Source organism: Taudactylus pleione, unplaced genomic scaffold (assembly GCF_031769625.1).
Source record: "Taudactylus pleione unplaced genomic scaffold, aTauple2 ptg000095l, whole genome shotgun sequence".
In the NCBI taxonomy this organism is placed as follows: domain Eukaryota; kingdom Metazoa; phylum Chordata; class Amphibia; order Anura; family Myobatrachidae; genus Taudactylus; species Taudactylus pleione.
In genome coordinates, this window is record NW_028284497.1 from 8,055,630 (window position 1) to 8,071,238 (window position 15,609).

Below are 15,609 nucleotides of genomic sequence, written 5' to 3' on the forward strand. Positions count from 1 at the left end.
TAACCTTAATAACTATAATTTTCAACCATTTCTTGGCATTTTTAACCACCTCACAGCTCACAATATTGTATTCTCTATTTTTCACCAATATAGGCCAAAGGCTGCAGCGAGCTGGCTGGCTAATGTAAGCAACAGAGCAGCAGCACAAACGCACGGCAGTTTAAAAAAATATAGGACATCTATGAAACATTGCCACACAGCAGTGACAGACAGGATGGCAGTTTAATAAACTATAATAATGTCAGTTGGCAATGCCCCAAATTGTGCCAAATGTAAAGGAAAGAGGTGCAAAATGGAATTGTCCCTTCCACCCACTCTTATGTGGGAAATTAAAAAGGACATGCACAGTTTAACAAACCAAGCACTTTAGCCACTAGGACTGACAATTTTATGGCTCAACTCCTTGGTTTGTTTGGGCCTCCACAAAACATTTTTTGGAAGGACTTCCTTCAATTATTAAGGAGGAGGTTGATGATGAGGGTGTTGGTGGTGGAGATTGCATGTGCTGGTCCAAACTGCTGGTAGCTGATACTGGACTGCTTGTTATTAATTTACAAATTATAATTTTGTTAACAAATTGCATGAACTCGCTGCAAATGATGTAACAGGGAGGAGGTGCCTAGATGGTTAGCGTCCCTTCCTCTGCTAACTTTGGGTTTACAAATAGAACAAATGCCTTCACAACTGTTGTCAGAATTTTGATTAAAATAATTCCACACCCGACGTTGCTTTTCTGGTTTTCTTTTTATCATTAGCAAGAACTGCTGCCGCTGGTGGCTGATTTACGCAAACCACATCCTTATCATCAACATCCACATTAGCGTCAGATAGGACACAAATTTCCCCCTCATCCTCCTTTTGCACTTACTCCACACTATCATCCTCATTTTTTTATTATTTCACCATCTAATACTAGCACAGCCATCATGGCGTCAGTGATCTGCTGTGAAACCTGGTGACAGCTGTTATACTTACTTCCTCTATCAAAGGACTGTTTAATAGTCAATTGTTTTTTTAAATTACTACTACTAGTAGTCTTCTTGGTCCCTTTCTGGGATGAAGATCCACCCCCAGCAGCAGCAACAGGTGGGCCCTCAAGGATCCTTCGGAGGAATCACGGAGAGGAGAGGAGTCAGTCATGCTTATGAAATTGGATGCAGGACTACTTCCAATCACGAATGAGGATGGTGATGATGATCCAGGTGTTGGTGGTGGAGATTGCAGGCACTTGGATCAGATAGAAGGGAGCAGCTAGGTGACACGATTGATTGTTGTTCAGTTTTTTTATCCCCAAAGTTTTAGAATTTGAAATACCCTTTCCAATTTGATGAATGCGCTGCAAGTGACGTAGCAGGGAGGAGGTTCCAAGATGGTTAAGGTCCTTACCTCTACTCACTGTTACTTGGCAATGGTTACACATGGCTTGGCAATGGTTGTCCGGATTTGGGTGGAAATAATTCCACACATGAGAAGTACATTTTTTGGTCCTTTGCCCAGGTATGGCAACAATGGGATTTTTCCCAGCATGATTTACAGTTTTTACACAAACATCCTCGCCATCAACATCCTCATCATCATCAACATCCTCATCATCCTTGTTATTGCCAACTACATAAATATTCTCCTCATCCTCCTCGTGCAATTCCATAGAAGCATCATCGATTTCTACGTCAGAAGGCACAGAAATGGTGGAAGGAGGATCCTCTAAAAGTACAGTAATAGAAGGTCAGGCTCACACATGGCAACCGCGGACACACTTGGACTTTCCTCTGGGCTTTCTGATTTTTCTGAACACACATTTGCTTCCGGTGTCTTACTCGTCTTAACAATTAAAATTTTTGTTGTACCTCTCCTTAAAGCAGAGGGGCTTAAATTATCCCTAGAACCATCAGTCATAAATACAGGCTAATGCCTTATCCTTTCCTTGCCACTTCATGTATTGAATGGTATATTGACAATTTTTTGTTTTTCCAAAGCTGACTTAGCTTTAAATTTTGTTTGCTTTAACAGGGTTAAAGTTGATTTTTTTAGCCTGACTTTTTGGCCTGACTTAAGCCCTGGTACATTGGCCTTCATAGATGATGTTGATGGCCTTGCATCATCATCATGACTGCTGCCGGCAGCTACAAGACTGGTATGTGGATCCTGGTCTCCGGTCATGTGACTGTCCTCCATACTCACTACGCACACAACCACACACACAAAAAATTGTTGGTTTTATTTTTATTATTTTGGGCAGCAGCCCCTCGACAGACAGGAGCACTGCACCCCTGTGCACCTACGCTGATGACAGGTGTGGCTAACACACACAAATGTTTTTATTATTTTGCCCAGCAGCCCCTCAACAGACAGGAGCACAGCACCCCTGCACAGCTACGCCGATGACAGTGACAGCCAGGTGTGGCTGACACACACACAAAAAAATGGTTATTTATTATTTTGGGCAGCAGCCCCGTGACAGACAGACAGCAGCACAGCACCCCTGCACAACTACGCCGATGACAGTGACAGCCAAGTGTGGCTAACAAACACACAAAAAAATGGTTATTTATTATTTTGGGCAGCAGCCCCTTGACAGACAGCAGCACAGCACCCCTGCACAGCTGTGCTGAAGACAGTGACAGCCAGGTGTGGCTGACATGCACACAAAAAAATAGTTTATTTATTATTTTGGGCAGCAGCCCCTTGACAGACAGCAGCATAGCACCCCTGTGTAGCTACACCGATGACAGTGACAGCCAGGTGTGGCTGACACACACACACAAAAAAAGTAAATTTATTATTTGGGCAGCAGCCCCATGACAGACAGACAGCAGCACAGCACCCCTGCACAGCTACGCTGATGACAGTGACAGCCAGGTGTGACACACACACAAAAAAATTGCTATTTATTATTTTGGGCAGCAGCCCCTTGACAGACAGCAGTACAGCACCCCTGCACAGCTACACCAATGAAAGTGACAGCCAGGTGTGGCTGACATGCACAAAAAAAAGGTTATTTATTATTTTGGGCAGCAGCCCCTCGACAGAGAGTAGCCCAGCACCCCTGCGCAGCTGCGCTGATGACAGTGACAGCCAGGTGTGACTGACACGCACACAAAAAAATTGTTTATCTATTATCTTGGGCCGCAGCCCCTTGATAGACAGCAGCACAGCACCCCTGCACAGCTATGCCGATGACAGTGACATCCAGGTGTGACTGACATGCACACAAAAAAATTGTTTATTTATTATTTTGGGCAGCAGCCCCTCAATAGACAGCAGCACAGCACCCCTGCACAGCTATGCCGATGACAGTGACAGCCAGGTGTGGCTGACACACACACACAAAAAAATTGTTTATTTATTATTTTGGGCAGCAGCCCCTCAACAGACAGACAGTAGCACAGCACCCCTGCGCAGCTACTCCGATGACAGTGATAGCCAGGTGTGGCTGACATGCACAAAATTTTTATTTTATTTTATTATTTTGGGCAGCAGCCCCTCGACAGACAGGAGCATAGCACCCCTGCACAGCTACACCAATGACAGTGACAGCCAGGTGTGGCTGACACCGTGACATGCAAGCAAAAAATATTGTTTATATTTATTTTTGACCAGCAGCTCCTTGACAGACCAGCAGCACAGCGCCCCTGCAGACCTACGCCGATGGCACGTGTGGCTAACATGCCACACAATTATTTTTTTCTTTTTTAACACTGGGGTGAACTCCTGAAAAGAGGCAGCAGCCCCTTAACAGACAGCAGCACAGCTGCCCTGCACTGATGACAAGTGTGGCAAACACTATTTTTTTCTTTTTTTCACACTGGGGGTGAGTAAAGAGCATCCCTGAAGGACAGAGCACCCCCTGGGCAACACAACACTGCAGCCAGCCAGCCCCTATGGACAGGTCAAGTACAACAGCCAGTCCCTATGGACAGGACAATGACAGCCAGCCCCTTTGGACAGGACAATGACAGCCAGACAGCCCCTATGGAGTATGGACATGACAACAGCCAGCCAGCTCCTCTATAGGAGACAACAGCCAGCCCTTATGGACAACAGTAGCCAGCCCCTATGCACAGCGTCAGTGTGCAATTAACAATAACACAACACAACAGCACAGCACAGCTCAGCTCCCTCCCTCTTTACTCTCCACAGCCAGAATGAAAAATGGCGGCAAATCGCGGGACCTTTATAGAATCCAAAACCTGTGAGAATCCGACAGCGGGATGATGACGTTTTGCCTCGTTTTCAGATCCGAGTCAGGCGGGAAAACCCGAGCTTACTCATATCTGCCTCGGATCCCGGTAATTCGGGTAGGTTCAGTTCTCAGGGAGCTCTTGTCTAATTGTTTGTACTGTTTTGTGTGCTTTGTTCACGTACATACGTAAGACCTGTGGCTCTAGTCCATGAAGGAATAGAGCTGTGACATAAAAACAATAAAAAGTATGTTACCCATTCTCCGAGCTGCATAATCGTACTAGTGCTTTGCAATCACTCAGATCAGCTGTTTGTTTTATTAAAAAGTATGTTACCCATTTCCATTTAGCAAGCTACATATTATTCTTACATTTCTGCATAATGGAATTTATTTCTGTTAGGAAAGATTGAGACGTAATGACTTTATTGTAATTTGTATTACCTGGGTGGGGGATGTCATTCAGTGATGCCTAGTTTATTGTAGGATACTGCTTGTGTTTACACAAACCCAGTGCTAAATTTCTTCTTTGATTCGTGGAGAATTTGTGCTCAGCTGTAGCATGTCTCAATCAAACTTTCTTAAAGTTCAGAATCAGTATAGAGGCAGCCATGGATGACGATGGTAGCCGTGTATTATAAGCACTAAGGGCCTGATTCAGAGCCGGACGCTATTTGCGGACGCTCGTTCATAAAAAGGGGCTGGCTATTTAAATTAAGCGCTCGCTCTTTGCGGTCTGTTGACGCCTCTATGTCTGAACGAGCGAACAAAACATGCGCTCACTATTTAGGAAAAAACGCCCCCTGGCTGCTCGCATCCTACGTCATCTCTGCTATTTATTTGATTAATCGAGTATATCGAAAGGCGTATGAACTGCTCGCAGTGCTTGTGGTTGGATTTTCCTACCGCAATCATGCGATCAGTTCAGGCTAAAAGACAACCAAGTGACGTGGTCGATGACGCTGCTTTATTAATTATGCACACCCTTAAAACACCCATTTTGACCTTTTGGCACGCCTGCGTTCGGATCTCCACTCCCCGTTTTCAAGCACCTTCCCCTGTTACCACCCACAAGCGCCTCATTCTGTCACTCAAATTAGTAGGCATTCGCTATTTTGCGAGCACACGATTTTTGACCGCACTGACTGGTTCGCGCATGCGTACTAAAACCCATACGCATGCGCAGATGTGCGAACATCGCTCAGAGCGAACGAGCGGCCGCTTATGAGCGGCTCTGAATCAGGCCCTAAGTGTGTTATAACATGAAGTGTAACTTATGTAACAGTTAAAAAACAGTTGAACAAACATTGAACAACATCTAAGACAAGTTAATTACAATATCATTCTTTAACAGTAGTTTGTATGTTGTACATCTCAAAGACTACTACATCCTTTACTCTCCCTGCAGCACAACCTTCTGTACATATTGCTGCCTCATTACTTTTCTCTGCTCTTACAAACACACATGAGCTTTTAAATTATCTATACACATTGACAATAACATCCACAACCTCTCACCATAAAAATAATTCAGACCAATTCCACAAATATATTTATATCTCTCTCCTGTTGCTTCTATTAGCTGGTGACATATCTCCAAATCCAGGCCTGACCCACATGCCACACCCACAACGAACTATAAATCCAGCTAACCTCATAAACATTGCGTGCCTCCCTTCACCCTCCAAGTCACTAAAATGTGCCTTATGGAATGCACGCTCTGTCTGCAACAAACTAACATCCATCCATGACCTCTGTATTTCAACTAACCTCAGCCTTCTGGCAGTAACAGAAACATGGCTCACACAATCAGACACTATCTCCCCTGTTGCACTTTCACATGGTAACCTACACATCTCACACACCTCCAGGCCTGGTAATTGTAAAGGAGATGGGGTAGGAATATTACTCTCCCAATCTTTCACATTCACAGTTCTCCCACAGGTACCTTCACTCACATTTACATCATTTGAAGTACATTCTATCAGGACTTTCACCCCTTTCTCTCTGTGAGTTGCTGCTATCTATCTCCCGCCTGGGCCACCTCAACAATTTCTGGAACATTTTTCAGCCTGGCTCCCTCACTTCCTATCCTCAGACATCTCCATCCTCAGATTTCAATATCCCCATTGACAGTTCACAATCTCCTCATGCCTCCAAACTACTCTCTCTAACCTCCTCTCTTGGCCTCTCCCAATGGACTGACTCCTCTACTCATAAGGAGGGCCACTGCCTTGATCTTGTATTTAGCAGACTATGCTCAGTTTCTGATTTCACTAATGCTCCTTTCCCTCTCTCAGATCACAACCTTATCACCTGCACACTCTCCTCCATTACATCAACCTCAATGTCATTGAAATCAACCAAACCTTCTAAAACCCTTAGAAATATTAATGCTATTAACTTTCAACAACTATCTACCTCTCTACAACAATGACTCTCACCAATTTCTACATTCATTTCTCCTAAGACTGCTGCATCACACCTAAACCAGATTCTAGTAAAAGCCCTCGATGAAGTAGCTCAAGCTACCCATCACACGCCGCGTAGACTTAGACTCCAGCCGTGGCATTCTAACTTAACAAGGCATCTACAAAAACTCACACGTAAAGTAGAACGTCAGTGGCGAAAGTCTCGCACTCCATGTGACTTCCCCACATATAAGACTATCTACAACTCTTATCGTACTGCTCTGGACACTGCCAAACAAACATATTTACAATCTCTTATCTCTGCTCAAGCCTCTAACCCCAATCGACTTTTTAATACATTTAAGCTGCTTCTTACCCCTCCCTCACCCAAGCCACCTGCTACTAACTGTGCACATGATCTTGCTTCCTATTTTAAGGACAAGATTGATAATATCCGAAATGAATTGGTATGTTCTTCCTCAGCCAGTGACCTGCTCAATTCCCTACCTGAACCCTCTGGCACATTCTCTTCATTTGACCTCACAAATGAAGATGAAGTATCTACACTCTTCTCCTCCTACTCTATAACCTCTCCTCTAGATCCTATACCCCCACAAATCAGTAAAGCTCTATTTCCTGTGCTCATCCCAACCCTAACTAAAATCTGTAATCTCTCTCTCTCTCTACTGGCATCTTTCCATCACTGTTCAGGCATGCAGTGATTACCCATTCTGAAAAAACAAAATTCTGACCCTAACACTCTCTCAAATTACCGTCCTATCTCCCAGCACCCATGCCCCTCCAAGCTACTGCAGAGACTTGTCTACATTTGCCTCTCACACTTTCTTAACACCCACAACTTATTGGACCCACTTCAGTCAGGCTTTCGTTCCTAACACTCCAATGAGACAGCATTGACTAAGGTAGTAAATGATCTGGTCACTGCCAAGGCTAAAGGCCATTACTCACTCCTAATTCTTCTAGATCTCTCTGCTGTTTTTGACACTGTTGACTACTCCCTTCTCGTACAAACATTACAATCCCTAGGTCTTAAGGACACAGCTCCTTCTTGGTTCTCTTCCTACCTATCTGTTTGCTCTTTTTCTGTTAGTTTTTTGGATTCTGCCTCCTCTTCGCTACCTTTATCAGTTGGAGTACCGCAAGGCTCTGTCTTAGGTCCTTTGCTATTCACAATCTCTACCACCTCTCTTGGCAAAGTAACCCGCTCTTTTGGATTTCAGTACCATCTGTATGCAGATGATACTCAAATCTACCTATCCTCTCCAGATTTATCACCATCTGTATTGGTCCGTGTCACTGAATGTATATCTGCCATTTCATCTTGGATGTCATCTCGCCACCTGAAACTTAATATTTCTAAAACAGAATTAATTATATTTCCACTGGCCAATAGTAGTTACCAACCTGATCTCTTTATCACTGTTGATAACTCAACAATCCACCCGCCTTACAAGTTCGCTGCCTTGGTGTCATACTTGACTCTGAACTGTCCTTTGCTCCCCACATTCAATCTGTCTCATAATCATGTTACATACATCTAAAAATCATATCCAAAATTCGACCATATCTCACACAAGACATTGCAAAAACTCTAATCCATGCACTGATTATCTCCCGCATTGACTATTGCAATAGTCTCCTTACTGGTCTTCCCAAAAACAGGCTATTGCCATTACAATCCATTATGAATGCAGCTGCGAGGCTTATCTTCCTAGCCAAACATTCACCGTCTGCTGCCCCGCTCTGTCAGTCCCTCCATTGGTTGCCGGCTTTCTACCGTATTCAATACAAAATACTGTTACTTACAAATAAGGCCATTAACCAAATTACACCAACATACATCTCTTCACTCATCTCAAAATATCTCCCAACCCGACCTCTCCGCTCAGCACAAGATCTGCGTCTCTCATTCCAACGTATTACTTGCTCCCATTTATGGTTACAGGACTTTCTTTGGGCTGCACCCACTCTATGGAATGTCTTACCATGCACAATAAGACTTACCTCTAGTCTTCAATCCTTCAATTGTTCCCTGAAATCTCACCTCTTCAGACAAGCTTATCAGATTTCAGAACCAACCACATAACCTTCATAGCTTCCATGTCTTGTTACATCTCCGTTCACAGTCCACACATAACCTCACACATTGTCTTTCTTTCACATACTCCTGACGTTTGGCCGACATTCCTTTGTGACTGGATCATGCAGCCCACCAAGAAACTCTGCATTCTGGCTGGACCAAATTGCAATATATAGCACCTATCCTTGTGTATCAATGCCTATTTCCCTATAGATTGTAAGCTTGCAAGCAGGGCCCTCTTACCACTATGTCTGTCTGTTATTACCCTGTTTTGTTCTATAAATGTTTCCGATTGTAAAGCGCAAAGGAATATGCTGCTCTATATAAGAAACTGTTAATAAATAAATAATAAATAAATAATAAATAAATAAATAATTAAATAATTGTACTGTTTGGTGCGCTTTGTTCACGTGCATATATAAGGCAAGCCCTGTGACTCCAGTCCACGCAGGAATAGAGCTGCGCAATCAAAAAATATAAAATCGTGTTGTATGGAATGTTTGGTGCGCTTTGTTCACGTACATATATAAGCCCCATGGCTCTAGTCCACGCAGGAATAGAGCTGTGAGATAACATAAATTAAGTAAATAATTATACTGTTTGGTGCGCTTTGTTCACGAGCATATATAAGGCAAGCCCTGTGGCACCAGCCCACGCAGGAATAAAGCTGTGAGATAAAATAAATGAAGTAAATAATTGTACTGTTTGGTGCGCTTTGTTCACGAGCATATATAAGGCAAGCCCTGTGGCACCATCCCACGCAGGAATAGAGCTGCTCCATCAAAAATTTTTATCAAAAGATGGTATAAGTGAGGAAAGGAAAAGCACAAGAGGGAAGAAGCCCTGCTCATGATAGTGTATAACCTAAATGATGTGTGTGTCTGTCATCATATATATATCTATATTGGAATATTATGTAGCAACCTATAGAAGGCCCCAGAGAAGAAGATCTTTTTAGCAAATGTGTAAAAAAAGTGACTACATATAGTAATAGGATTATATAAATTATGTCATTTTCATACTTTCTAGGCTTTTCACAGTGTTCAGGTTGTATATATTCTATATACTAAGGCTGACAACAGACAATAATAGGTAAAAGGCAGCAATGACATGAACACAATTATAAAAGATAATTTAGTAATTTAATACACGTTTCACAGATGGGATTTTCACAGGAAGCCTATACATCTTGGTCACTGTGGTACTGTACGTATGCCACAGTGATAAACCACACAGCAATAACTATGCTTATGTTGCAACGATAAAATAGAGTTCTTCTAATACTATATATATTGTACTTTTCAGCAGAACTTGTATATGCTGTATATTTTATGATCATTAGCTTGTAAACTGAAGTGCCAGTCTACTCAGATCTAGAAATCTATACATTATGAAAACAAAACTACAGTAAATACATATATTTATAGTAAAACATAAAATAGTTACAGATGCAGTTTGATGAATACCTTAATTTATGAGGTGAGAAGACACTTCTGCAATATTTTTCTGTTGCACAGGATCATCTTTTTATCTGCCTTGTGCATGTAAAGAAAAAAAACACTATAAGGATAGGATAAACCTGAGATAAAAGTTAAATATAACATATTTGTAATATTATTATATGCTGCTTTATATATAGGAGTGTATCAACTGAGTGGATCATTATATATGTAATGTAAACATAATTTACAATGTATTTTATTAAAGGTCTATGATTTATTAGCATGCGGTATGGGATTCCGGCTGCCGCATGACCGGCAGTTCAATTCCCGGCTGCGGCAGCCCGACAAAAGAGCAGAGCCCGGCAGCGGAAGCCTGACAGCGCTGGAAATCCTGATCGTCCCTAAGGTAAGTATAAACTAACCTAACCAACCCCCCTAACCCTAACCCTCCTTAGGGGTGCCTAACCCTAACCTTCCCCCTAAGTGCCTAACCCTAACCTCCCCCTTCTAAGTGCCTAACCCTAACCCCCCCTTCCCCGCTGCCTAAACCTAAGTCCCCCGGGGGGGTGCCTAACCCTAACTCCCCCCCAGGGGTGCCTAACCCTCCCTCCCCCTAACCTAACCCTAACCATCCTGGGGGGTGCCTAACCCTAATTTCCCCCCGGGTGCCCTAAACCTAACCCTCCCCCTCCGCGGCTGTCCACTCGCGGCGCCCGGCATCCCTTCGATCGGGATGCCGGGCGCCTGTCTCCCGGCGTCGGGAAAATGACAGGCGTCTAGATTTTAGACGCCTGTCATTTAACCCTAGGTGGGATAGAAGATTCGGGAAGCCGGAGGTCGGGATTGCGGCCGCCGGCTTCTTAAACGTATCCCGATTTATTACATTAAATGAAAGTGTTATGTATATATTGTTATACTGTAAGTATATGGCTAATATGGGGTCTATTTATCAAGCAGTGAAAAGTGTGGAGAAGTGAACCAGTGGAGAAGTTGCCCATAGCAACCAATCAGATTTCAAGTAACATTTATCAAGTGCAGTCTGTAATATAATAGGTAGGAGCTGATTAGTTGCTATGTGCAATTTCTCCACTGGTCCACTTCTCCACACTTTTCACTGCTTGATAAATAAACCCCTTAACCTGATAGGGATAGTGTAGGTGGCAATATGATGAAATATATGTTATAATATATTATTGTACTACAAATATATATTAAATATGTGCACTTTTACAGGGGCTGGCTGGCAACTTTAAGCCTGGGGGCAACGGCAATCAAGTGGCCCTGGCTTTTTCACCTGTGCGTGAGTGCCACATGTGTGTGCCCAGAAGCACCAAGTTGAGCAGCGCAATGTGGCTAAGCCCACCTAAAGCACTGCTTTGGGCACCCAAACTCCTGTTTGGGAGCCCAAAGATTTTGCTTATCGCACATTTCTGCTACCCACCTCAGGAGGCTGCGAGAAGAAATATGTGCATCTGCAGAAAGGGGCGTTGTCACACAATAGCACAATCTTATTCACATTACACTTCACATAGTGCCCCTGATTCACATTACACCTTATACAGTAGTAGTGTCCCTTATTCATGTTATGACACACAGTAAGGGCCCCTTATACACAATGCCCACATTAGTGCCCCTAATACACATAATTCCCACAGTAATAGTGCTCCTTATTCAATGCCTCCAGTAGTGGTGCACCTTATGCAGTGCCCCACAGAGGTAGTGCCCCTTATGCAGTGCCCACAGTAGTGGTGCCCCTTATGCAATGCCCACATGAGTGATGCCCCTTATGCAATGCCCCCATTAGTAGTGCCCCAGTGATAATGTCCCCATTAGTAGTGCCCCTTACACAAAAAGAAACATTAACACACAATACTTACCATAAGCCCCGCTCCTGCGTCCGCTGCCGTTCGACTGGCTGCTCCTCGGAACTGTGGGAGAGACATCATGACATCTGTCCCATAGTGCCCACTGTGGGAGCTGGAAGCCGGAGCTCAGGAGTGAACTCCATCCTCGGTCTGCCGCTGTAAGGAATGAGGCGGGTGCCCACTAGTAACAAAATCTCAGCAGTCGCCTGGCAACTCCCTGCGGCGCAGGGCTGACTGGCCAGGTAAGGTGGGTTGGAGAAGGCGGAACTGGTTCCAAATAGTACTGACAGAATGCAGTTCTGCCCCACTTTAACCCCTGCCCATTATGTCTAAAGGGGTACTTCCACTAGCAGATATAAATGAGTGATTGAACAATTATGAGATGATAATCGTTCAATCGCTTATTAGTTGTGAACAATTTGTGCACGATAATTTCATGTATAATAAACAGTACAATACAAAAGTGCAAATACACAAATAGTGAGGGGGGGGAGAGGAAAAAAAAATAATTCACATAAAGGTAAAATATAAAAATAATTATAATAATAAAATATATAATATAATAATATGGTAATATAATGCATACATATAAACATATGAAATTAAAATAACCAGCAACCAGGGAATAATAAGAAATAGATGACCTATATAATAGCTGCTAACATAAATGTCAGCACAACGGTCAACCTTGAAGGGCTGGTGAATTTAAAACACTGGGCCTGATTCAGCACAGATCGCAAGTCTGCAATCGCATGCACCTGGCCGCTGCGAGAATATGCTAATGAATGCATACGCAGTGCCACCGCACCACATTATGAAGACGCCCAGCACTTCATAAAGACGCCCCCTTACCTTCACTCACATCCGTAATAATGTGCAAGATTGTGATAACATTGGTAAAATCGAGAACCATAAGACCAAGGGCCGTATTCAATTGCTGGCAAAAAGTTCGGGACTTTTCGCATGACGGAGATTTCGGCGTCCTCGCAAGTTTTGCCTCCTGAAAAATATCACGCTCGTCACCACGATTCACCCTATTCAATTGCAAAGGATGTGAGAACGTGCCCCAGCGAAACTGAATTCGGCAAAAAGATTTGGGGAAATCAGCCTGAGACCCCCAAAAGATGCACTGACATGGGGGATCACTATGGATACCCTGCTGAAGGTATTTGGGGTGCTTTAATGCCCTCTATTGGTGCTATTTAGCGTCTTTCCACAAGTGGTGAAGAATAGCATTTAGCAGGTTTTTTGGGTGAAAATAAGTAGTCCCAGCAAATTTGGGGTACATGAAAATGGGTGCAAGCATGGTTAAAAAAATAAAAACGGTAAAGAGCGTTTAAAAAAAAAAAAAATGCACCTTCAGCAAGCACCTGCAATCAAAAAAACACCTGGGGCATACTTGGGGGACCCCCTGGAGTCGATTTCACTAGTTTTTAAGTTTGTCCCACAACCTTGGATTTTTTCACCCCCAAAACGAAAGTTTACCTTAGGGGTACTGTCCCAAGGCTGCAGGTGTGTCCCCGCAACTTTGCACCCCAAACCCCCAATTCTGCACTTTTTTCCGCCTCCTTTCCGAGGCGAATCTTTCCCGCTGGTTACAAGGCGCAGACTTTTTGCACCGGCGAAAAGTTTATGGAATTGAATATGGGGAAAAGTTCTTGCCTGGCGAAATGACATCACCGGTGAGAACTTTTCGCCGATCTCAGTTTTTCGCCGCCAATTGAATACGGCCCCAAAACACAGAATAGTGGTTGACATGACCTTCACGCAGGAATTGCTAAACTTCCTGCATGCAGTGAGTATTCAGGCTGCGTATGGGTTCACTGTGAATAATCTATGCATGCCCCTGCAGCGGCGTTCGAACGGACTGATACACCTGCACGACCACCCCCAAACAGCAGTTCCTGTTAATCACCGAGTACTGGGTCTGCATACTGCATCTTTTACGCATGCGCAGATCACAAAAATCGTCCGACTGCGTGTGTCAACGGACTTGCAATCCGTGCTGAATCAGACCCACTGTTCGTTTCAAAGCAACAGGGATATATGTATATATAATGAGCATATACACTCAACAACTGTGCTATGGAAATTATTAACAGCAAGACATAAAAATCAACCTAGACAACCTGGTATTGTAGTAGTTGGACAATGATGTCTTGCCCCAGTGTGCAAGCAGTATATACACTGACCAGGCAGGAACATCTAAGGTCACACTTAGCAAATTCAAAGGAATGAAAACTAGGCACATGTAATAAAATGTAATTAATTTTTCAGGTACACTTAGTGATAAAATTGATAGTAAAGGATCATAGTGGTGATGTCCAATGAGAGCACCCTGACTTATTCAAACATAGTTTAGATAGAAAAGCATGTACAGTATAGACATATAAAGGTACCTGTACAGTATAGACATATAAAAGGTACCTGTACAGTATAGACATATAAAGGTACCTGTACTGCATAGACATATAAAAGGTACCTGTACTGTATAGACATATAAAGGTACCTGTACTGCATAGACATATAAAGGTACCTGTACAGTATAGACATATAAAGGTACCTGTACTGCATAGACATATAAAGGTACCTGTGCTGTATAGACATATAAAGGTACCCGTACTGTATAGACATATAAAAGGTACACGTACTGTAAAGACATATAAAGGTACCTGTACAGTATAGACATATAAAAGGTACCTGTACTGTATAGACATATAAAGGTACCTGTACTGCATAGACATATAAAGGTACCTGTACAGTATAGACATATAAAAGGTACCTGTACTGTATAGACATATAAAGGTACCTGTACAGTATAGACATATAAAAGGTACATGTACTGTATAGACATATAAAAGGTACCTGTACTGTATAGACATAGAAAAGGTACACGTACTGTATAGACATAGAAAAGGTACCTGTACAGTATAGACATATAAAGGTACCTGTACTGCATAGACATATAAAGGTACCTGTACAGTATAGACATATAAAGGTACCTGTACTGCATAGACATATAAAGGTACCTGTGCTGTATAGACATATAAAGGTACCCGTACTGTATAGACATATAAAAGGTACACGTACTGTAAAGACATATAAAAGGTACACGTACTGTATAGACATATAAAAGGTACCTGTACTGTATAGACATAGAAAAGGTACACGTACTGTATAGACATATAAAAGGTACCTGTACAGTATAGACATATAAAGGTACCTGTACAGCATAGACATATAAAGGTACCTGTACTGTATAGACATATAAAAGGTACCTGTACAGTATAGACATACAGTATAAAAGTACCTGTACAGTATAGACATATAAAGGTACCTGTGTAGGTAAACTAGGATGAGTGCTGCTTCCAACTTTGTGGCTGTGCAGCTGCTGGAGCATAAATTGTCCTTCTGCAGTGAGCACTGTGGGAAATGAAACCTGGTTCCCCATTGGTCGACGGCGGCCATGTTTTTGTAGACTGCTGTGGGGGCAGCCATTTTCTATTGGCCCATGCTTCATTACACATTATATAGCACCAAGCAGCCGGAGAGGAGTAGAATCCTCTGTCTGCCTCCAGCAGCCAGGCGGCCCTGGATCATTAAACTTATA

At 43.0% G+C, this 15,609-nt stretch overlaps 1 gene segment (V, D, J or C); it reads right to left on the reverse strand.

Moving 5' to 3' along the window:
• LOC148526562 (T cell receptor delta constant-like) overlaps positions 1–15,408 on the reverse strand; it is a 30,253-nt gene extending 14,845 nt beyond the window's left edge. Inside the window, exons 1-2 of the C gene segment in view lie at positions 15,337–15,408; positions 10,159–10,227 (exon numbers count right to left, since the gene is read on the reverse strand).
• Positions 15,409–15,609: the final 201 nt, after the last annotated feature.